We start from the raw sequence: 9,009 nt of genomic DNA, 5'->3' as shown, positions 1-9,009 counted from the left end.
AAATTCCAAATCCCAGCGCTAAAAATCTTATAATAATCACAAAATTTGGTACTTGCATGATTGGATTAGTACCACAATTACAACCAAGACTCCAACATCTGACACATCGGCTGGAGGCGCAGCAGAAGAAGCAAACATCAAGGTATAAATTTAGATGTAATTACCCTACAAAAATTTCTGGTCACGAAACTTACCCACGCCCATGCAATTATGACTAAGAACATAACATATGATGTATAGTAACTAGTCCAACGGCGTGGAATGACTAGAGCATTTTTTGCAGGGTAGCTAAAAGAACTTCCAAGTGGTACTTAGAGGGTTTTATATAGCCCGGGTAACCCATTCGACAAGGATCGATTTTTTTGTCAAAATTACGACATTTTTACTTTCGAATTATCAACCTAAAAGATAAAAAGGTAGTTTAACGTTTTATAGAAGAAAAGTCACACATAAATGATTGCCACTATGTAAATTTAGCTTGTAATATTTATCTAACCAAAAGAATTACCACATGAACGCGTATGTTTTGCCACTTGACAAGATATTAAAGGTTGTAAACACAGTTAATATATTTACACATTTTAAAGGTTTGTTCACAAATAAACAGGCAGTTTTGTCTCAGCCAGGTCAAGCAGCACCTACCTGTTAGAACGCTAACCCTAATTCCAACATACGCCGTTTATTTGTGAATGCATCTTAGACACATTATATTGAACAAAACTCTGTAGATATAACTAAAATTGTATTAAGCAATTCACGAGCATAATTCCATTTATCTAATACCTACCTAAGCATTAGATTTACAAAAAAAAATTTAAAAGGCATACACTTGTCTTTATCATTTTAAGAATATATTTTGGCGCTTTAAAATGTTTGAAGTTAGCTCACGCAATCACGTGAAACATTTCAGCGCTTCATTTTTGGAAGCTTAACCGTAGATTTAATGAATTTTTTTTTTTTGCGACAGCAGCCATTCGTCGATTGTTGAGTATGCACGAATTGGTGAAAGGATTTTGAATTCAAAATTTTTTTTATCTTTCAAATGCAATATATATATATATATATATATGTGCATATGAATCCCTATTGCGAACAATATCTTTCGAACCACAAGACGAAAGTGATTTACGTGCTCGTAATACATAGTGCTATCGCAAGTTTATCTTCATTGCTTTTGGTAAATACTTGTTTTGTACATATTAGATATTATTATCGTTATAAGTACTAAGCGCATTAGCTTATACCGGTTCGATAGTAGGTTATACTCACAAATGAGTCTACTATAGCACTTTATATATATTATTTGTTAATCGAACATACGCAAATTACTTTAAATACCTGTGTTGTTAGAGAGCATAGTTTATATGTGGAACTTAGCTAATAATCCGATAAATTTTCTAAGACAAGCTTAAAATATTAGAAATGAGTAAACAATAAATTGTAATATAAATGGGAATGCTGGCGTTCGGTTTTATTTAGAAGGCACTAGGTAGGCATACAGGTAAGAGGCCACCGAAATTTTAGGTGCGTCGGTGGCCATGTATTTTGAGGGTGGGTATAAGCACCGGGCGTCGCAACAACACCCGCGGCGCCCCCAAGATATATTCGGCCCTTTTTGTTTTTCCCCCTTTTGTTGTATTTTAATTTTCAGCTTTTTTTTTTGCAATTTTATTTTTCAGCAGTTTTTTTTTGAATTTGATTTTCAGCGTTAGTAACCGGCCATGTCCGGTTCGGTAGTTTTTTTGCGTCAGTTTTTTTTGAAGTTAAATTTTGAATGTTTTAACGGTCTGTCCGTGACATCCGGTTCGACCGGATGTTGTTTTAGTCCATTTGAGCGTTTTGAATTAGTTCTGCGCTTTTGTCAGTTTTTTTTAAAGGCATTATATGACCTTTTTTTCTGTTTATGGCGCAGGAACAGTAAGGTTGGCAAGGACCCGCCCCAGCCAACAATGACTAGTCACTGTGCACCACAACATCATGCCGACCGCCTTCCTTACTGATTCCACTGTAAATGCGTAACCATAATACTGAACATAAAGGACGCGTTTCATTCATGGAAAAAGCGACTTGACAGAAGGTAACCGATACGGGTAACCGATAGGCCACCCTGCAAAAACGCTCCACGTCATTTTACTAGTCATTTTACGGTCATTGTGACTTTCTGCAGCGGTTATATTCATAGTCATTTTTGCATGGGCGGATTAGGTTTTGTGACCAAATTTTCCGTTTCGTTCCTATTAATGTGATCGTGCATTCCGCTCCCACCTATAGGATGTGAGCATAGTACTGTGCTGCTCACACACGTCACAATGCTCGTCAAATGGCGGTCATTTTTCCGTCATTTCACTCTACATTTTCGAGTCATTTGACAATCAATTTTACTGCGGTTTTACCATTTATATAACCGCCATATAACGTGAATTTTACCTGTAGATTTACTTTACCTGGAGCAGCCATATGAATAAAATATGAACCAAAAAAATTGAATTTTCAATATTTATTATTTTCAATATTATTATATATGTACATGAAATTGGAACTTATATTAATCCAGTTCATATAAAACAGAAGAACTTTAATAATAAATAAACTCGCTTAATTGGTTTTTGTTTTCCAATTGAAATCTCTTCTAAGCGAGCAAAAAAATAATATTAAGCTTTAGAAAAAACCCAATTATTTGAATAATCTACAACTTAAAGCTTAGTAGAAATTCAGATCAAGAATATTCAAAGGTGTCGTGGATCCGATTGCTGTCGTAATTGAAGAACTTAAAAATGTACGACTATTAATTGAGTCAGACTTATTATTGTTCTAAATCTAATCATTCAAGCAATAATTCTGCAACCCTTAGCAGGAGTATTGATTGGTTTCAAATCTAATTCCGACAGCAATCGTATCACGACATCCCTTATTATATATGCACATGAAATTGTAACTTAAATTAATACAGTTCATATAAAGAAAAGTAAATACTTTAATAATAAATAAACTCTCTTAATTGGTTTTTGTTTTCCAATTGAAATGTTTTCCTGTGCAAGCACATCGCTAACCTGTGTTGGCAAAATATATGATTATACTGTCTTCGATAGATAGTCGGACGAGCCGCTACTCGGCGAAGTAGAGATGACCGTTGTGTCGGTGGCAGCTGTTACAACAGCAGTTTCTAACTTTACACCATCCGTACAGTGTGATGAATGCTTCACTGCCTTTTCCAATTGCTTGGTGCCAGCAATTTTTGCTGTTTGTAAAGCTTTAGCTGTAATGCAAATATATAGATGGGTTAAATTGGTTTTCGTATGTTATTCAACAACTCACCCTATACCATCATCACAGCCTCCTCATCGATTTTGAATATGTGTACTGTTTCAGTATTCAGACCCAGTTCGTTTGGTGCAATATTTTCGATTTGATGAATATGTATACTATCCGTTAGGCAGACAATTAGGTGCAATCGATTCATTCATATACTGTGGGTATTTGAGCCGTAGACGCAATGGCAGATATTTTGATTCTTTTTGAAGTGTAACATTTGTAAACAGTTGGGTTTCTCTGCTGTCACCATCACCACTAGAGAGCTTTTGAAGAAACGCTCGACCAAGATAATATGTGAGATTTACACGCATAGATTTCTTCCACCTTTTCACAGTTATTGATGGAGAAAATGCGAAAGCCATATTTACCATCCAATACCGAAATAGAACTGTAGAGGAAGAAACATTTTATAAAATTTAATAAAATCAAAAAAAAAAAAAACGCTTTTTTTGCTATAACTTAAAAAAACTCAGATTCAAACTTCTGCTTAACTTCTACATATCAATAGCTACCTTTACCACCAGGAGTCACTATTGCTTCTACGCCTATGCTATTGTTTCCTACATCGATGAGCTTTGTAATAAAATAAACAGCTATCTCCCCAATCTCTCCAGTTTTGTCGCCTCGCGAAACCTGATATTGTCACCAACCAAATCATCGGTGACCTTATTTAAAACATGACCGCGCCAAATGTCGACCATATGGCATTACCCTACCGACTGTCTTACACCCTAAAATTTTGGGTGTGACTTTCGATCAGGATCTACATCTTGGAGAACATGCACTAGCAATTGTAACGAAAATCGTCGTTGGAGTGAGGGCTTAGCCGATCTCCATAGCGCCTGACTATGAGGAGGAGCTGTTTAGGACTGGTATCTACGCCGTTTCGCCTCATAGGAGGGCGGCGGGATGTCGGTGACCAAGAACTGCCAACCCCCTAATCCAGGGTGTTATGCGGACCGTGCCTATTGGACGATTTGTAGCCAGGGGATAAATTCGGCTGTATTTGAACGGAGCCTTCCCGATACCGGACCACCTCGGGAAGTATTGATGGCCTTGCCACAGTAAGGGGCGCTGCTATGGCTGACGGTTCTTTCCCCGTATATAACGTATATAATACTGGACCGCTGAGCCCGCCTTGTCGGGCTGGTGGTCGTACGACCAAGATGAACGACTCATTACCTAATTTTCATAAGGACGATGATAAGAAGAGGACTGAGCCGCAAGCCAAGGACGACAAATACGTATTAAGCGATGCGTCGGACTCGGGGAGCGAGAGTAGTGCTGATTCAATGAACTCCGTGTTGGAGAAGCACACAAATGAAAAAGGAGAAGAGTGGAGAAGGGTACGGAGCAAAGAGCACTCTCAAAGTACCGTGCACAACTAAGAATTGTACAACGCTTGGGAGCAGTGGTGGACCCAACAGAAGAGGAGATCGAGCGTTTGGCATGGGCTCATGAGGCGGTAGAAGTAGGTCGAAGGCAGTTCAAAAGGTTTGCTGCGGGAAATCCTCGGTTCTGCAACCGGTATGAGGAGGAAGAAGCGTCGAATGGCAGAATGAAAAGGCAACGTTCGGCGGAAGGCGACAAGCCTGCTTTCAAGAAGCAGAAAGGGCCCAGTCCCAGAGCCGCGACGCAGGGCAGTCCCATAGACAAGACAAGTAGGCCCAAAGCTGTAAGACAGATGGGCCCCAATAGCGAGGTAGCAACTACCTCGAAGGCTGCGAGTCAGAGGGAAGTTCCAACTATGGAAGTAGGAGATAAGCCAAAGGGAGATAACGCTAAGACTCCGACTTTCTCGGAGGTGCTAAAGGGAGCTAAGACTCCGGCTTTCTCGGAGGTGCCAAAGGGAAATAACACTAAGACGCCGGCTTTTCCCGAGAAGATGAGTGATGTGGCAAAGCAGTCACTGACTGTGGCGCTGGTTGATCGTAGCAGTCCTTTCGAACAGATGACTAGTGAAAGGTGGAGATCTGTAGAAAAGGAGCTTATTAGCTTAATGCTTAAGATGATGCGGGAATAACCAAGTAAGCTCCTTCCAACCTTTGATTCGGGGGATGGTATAATGGTATGAAGATGATAGCGTGCGACAACATCGCGAGCTTGCGGTGGCTGGAGGAAGTGGTTCCAAACCTCCAAAGGCAGGGCACGAACGCGCTTTTTGAGATGGTGGATAAAGCGCAAATCCCCAAGGTACCAAAAGTTAAGGTATGGATACCATGCGTGATGAAGTCGGAGGACACACTGCGACTTTTGCAGAATCAGAATCCGAACATACCGACACAGGATTGGAAGGCTGTATCTCGGCCTACGGAGGAAGGTCAGTATACATCTTCCAAATAAACAAGCAGGCGTAGGATATATTGTACGCGCAGCTTGGAAAAATGTCCTTAGGTACAGGCAAAATTTATATGCGACTCAGAAAAAGAAGTCGCGGGTATTAAAGTCCTAACATGCTGGACGTGGGCGAAGTCGAAAAGGACCTCAAAAGCCTAAGGGAAAAAAGACAGGTGGAGGTAGCCCACGTCACTCCGAATGTGTTAGAAGGGGACCAACAGCCAGATAGTGCTGTGAGTCGCACAGAGGAACACCCGGCACAACAGGTACAAGAGGCTGAAGGGAGCTTCGAACACTCTAAACCAAAAGGGATAGGGGAGGACGACGACGTCACGATGAAGGTGCTGGTGGGGGACAAGCAGCTCATTGGTGCTGCGAGTCCTACAGATAAACCTCCAACACAGTAAAGTGGCGTCGATCGAACTCGTCCTCCTAACGCGCTGATCCAGGAGCCGTGGCTTCCATCGGGAGGAAAGGTTTCTGGACTTAGCGCGCGCGGATTTGGCGTTTACTATGCGCAAACGGAAGGACGGGTGCGAGCTGTAGTAATGGTAAGGAAACAGCTGCATTCATATATGCTGCCTAATTACACTACTGAGGACCTCGTAGTGGTGGTGAAATCGCCGGGCTCAGATGGTACATGTCCGGCCATGCTACAAGTTTCAAGTAGGGCGGTCGTGGGATGGCTTAAAATAATATTCGATGGGTGCATAAACTGAATCATGTACCGCGCTCTTGGAGAACTGCTCGTGTAGCTTTCCTACCAAAGGCGGGGAAGATCGGTCACGTGTATCCCAAAGATTATAGACCCAATAGCTTACCATAATTTCTGCTCAAAACCTTTGAGAGGCTGATAGATGTGTACATAAAGTCCAACGTGGATGAAAAGCTGCTCTCCACAACACAACAGGCATACACCAAAGGCAAGTCAGTAGACACCGCATTGCATAGGGTGGTAATAAGCATAGAAAAAGCCCTGGAATATAAGGAATATGCTCTAGAAGTCTTCTTAAGCATTGCCGGGGCTTTCTAAATGGGCGATTATTGATGGTCTTAATTACGTTAAAGTACATCCAGCCTTACCCAGATGGATCGACTACATGTTAAACTGCAGTAAGATTACATCGCAATGGGGATTGTACGCGGCCACGAAATTAGTGGACAGGGGCACTCCGCAGGGAGGGGTGCTATCACCTCTGCTGTGGACGCTGGTCATTAACCAACTGCTTAGGGGATTCTACGAGGGACCAGAAAAACTTACGGTTTACGCAGATGACGTTGCATATGGTCTTGTTTACAAAGAGGTACAAGGTCCCTAATTGGACCAGGCCTAAGTTAGGAGGGGCGACCCTACGGGAGAAACCTTGCACAAAATATCTAGGAATGATCCTAGACAGTAAGTTGTCATGGAAGCTCAACGTGGAGGAGAGGGTGAGGAAGGCTTCAACGGCACTTTATGCATGTAAAAGAATGCAAAAGAACCGGCATATACGATCAGAAGGCACTCGATGACGATGCCTCAAAACTAACAACCAAAAGCAATAATTATCATTTCACTGACACAAATTTTATAGTTTTTTTTTTTTGGGATTTGGACACAATGTTGTTGTTGTTTTTGTAGCGATAAGGTTGCTCCCCGAAGGCTTTGGGGAGTGTTATCGATGTGATGTTCCTTTAGCCGGATACAGATCCGGTACGCTCCGGTAACACAGCACCATTAAAGTGCTAGCCCGACCATCTCGGGAACGATTTATGTGGCCACATTAAACCTTCAGGCCATCCCTCCCATCAATAACAAGTGCCAAGAATATATCCGCGGCATACCTGCCGACCAAAATGATTCAAGGGGTTGTGATTGCCAACCTCACCTACCCGTGGCGAATCCTGTACCTAACAATTTGGTGTGACAATTGGTGCCAGTTAACCCTCTGAAATAATCGGCGCAATTGTACGCCATTGTATTGGCATTAATTTGGCAAAATGCAAAAACTTTTCATCCTCCTCCCGTGACCATTCTGTCTTCTTTATGCTAGGATCAAGCCATTCGTACCAGCGTGCCTTACATTGTTTGGCAATTTGCGGTACAGCAGTGATGCAATACGTGACCACTGGTTTTTACCATATTTCTTTACAGCTGCTTTGAGGATTTCATCCTGAAAGTTATCAATTTAGTTAATAAATGGCCAAGAGTAACCAGTCGCGTCAAATGCTTACCTCAGTGTTTCTCCACACACCACCTTTTATCATAATTCGCGGCATGGTGCTATATAATTGTGAATTCTTTCGATGAGCACAAAAATCAAATCAAAAATTTTTGTCGAAATAAACAGCAAAAATCATTGTATATTAAAGACTTTGGGAAAATTTTAGAATATCACCCCCGAGTTCGGGGTAAAACTTGGTATCAAATGAAAGAGGGAGTTCTCCCGATCACAAATATATATATTTTAAAGTGCGCAAACTTATAATTTAAAAGTTATTTGTTGTTAAAGTTTGGAAATTTAGCAAATTTCTATAGCACTTTAAATTACAATTTACACATCTTTCAAAACCTTAATCCACATACATATCTATATAAATTGGTAACGATAAACTTAAATTGCATTTTTGTATATTTCACGTTTAATTTTTGCATTGTTTTTACTTATTATAAATGTTTGCTTAAATCAATCGCGCTTTTGTAGCAACATGCACATATATATATATATATATATATATATATATATATATATATATATTTTTTATTGATGACATTACAAAGCTGTGCTGCCACATATATACGTATACACATATACAATTTGTATAGAAATTTGCAAACTTTAACACCAAATAACTTTTAAATTATAAGTTTGCGCACTTTAAAATATATATATTTGTGATTTGGAGAACTCCCTCTTAATTTTAAATCTTTCCGGAGATATTCCACTTAAAACTCTCAAAATTGAAAAAATTTTCCACCACCAAATGTTTTGCTGTCTCTGCTGAATTAGAAATGGCGGATTTTTTTGCACGCAAAAATGACGTATTTTGCTATCCCTATAAAAATAATAGGTGCGAGAGAGCACGATACATTGTGGGAAAGCTAAATTTGTCAACATGCTATTTCATTTGGAGAATTTTTCATTCCAAATCGTCACCCCTCTCAAAAATTCGTGTGGCTGTGTGCGTTTTTGGTCACACGATTTTTGCAGGGTCCTCTTTGGTTCGACTGCTAAAATTCCGTGCACACTTGGCGACGCGACACATATCGATACGTTCCACAAAATATTCGCGGAATTTTTGCCTAATTGGACAACGTGGTCGTGTCGTGTCGCCCGACTGTCGCTAAGTGTGCCTGGTTTCATAAGAGTTACGTTTCCT

The 9,009-nt window shown here is 40.5% G+C and overlaps 1 long non-coding RNA gene across 1 annotated transcript; it reads right to left on the bottom strand.

Annotated features, from left to right (window-relative positions):
- Nucleotides 1-2,482: 2,482 nt before the first annotated feature.
- LOC137246385 (uncharacterized) lies at nucleotides 2,483-4,080 on the bottom strand. Its single transcript, XR_010951465.1, has 2 exons — nucleotides 3,316-4,080; nucleotides 2,483-3,256 (listed from the first exon to the last, which is right to left on the bottom strand). It is a non-coding gene; the product is annotated as an uncharacterized lncRNA (long non-coding RNA).
- Between the last annotated feature and the right edge of the window lie 4,929 nt (nucleotides 4,081-9,009).

Source organism: Eurosta solidaginis, chromosome 3, assembly GCF_040869045.1.
Source record: "Eurosta solidaginis isolate ZX-2024a chromosome 3, ASM4086904v1, whole genome shotgun sequence".
NCBI classification, from domain to species: domain Eukaryota; kingdom Metazoa; phylum Arthropoda; class Insecta; order Diptera; family Tephritidae; genus Eurosta; species Eurosta solidaginis.
The sequence above is the reverse complement of the archived record's forward strand: the minus strand, read 5'-3'. Positions and strand labels throughout refer to the sequence as shown.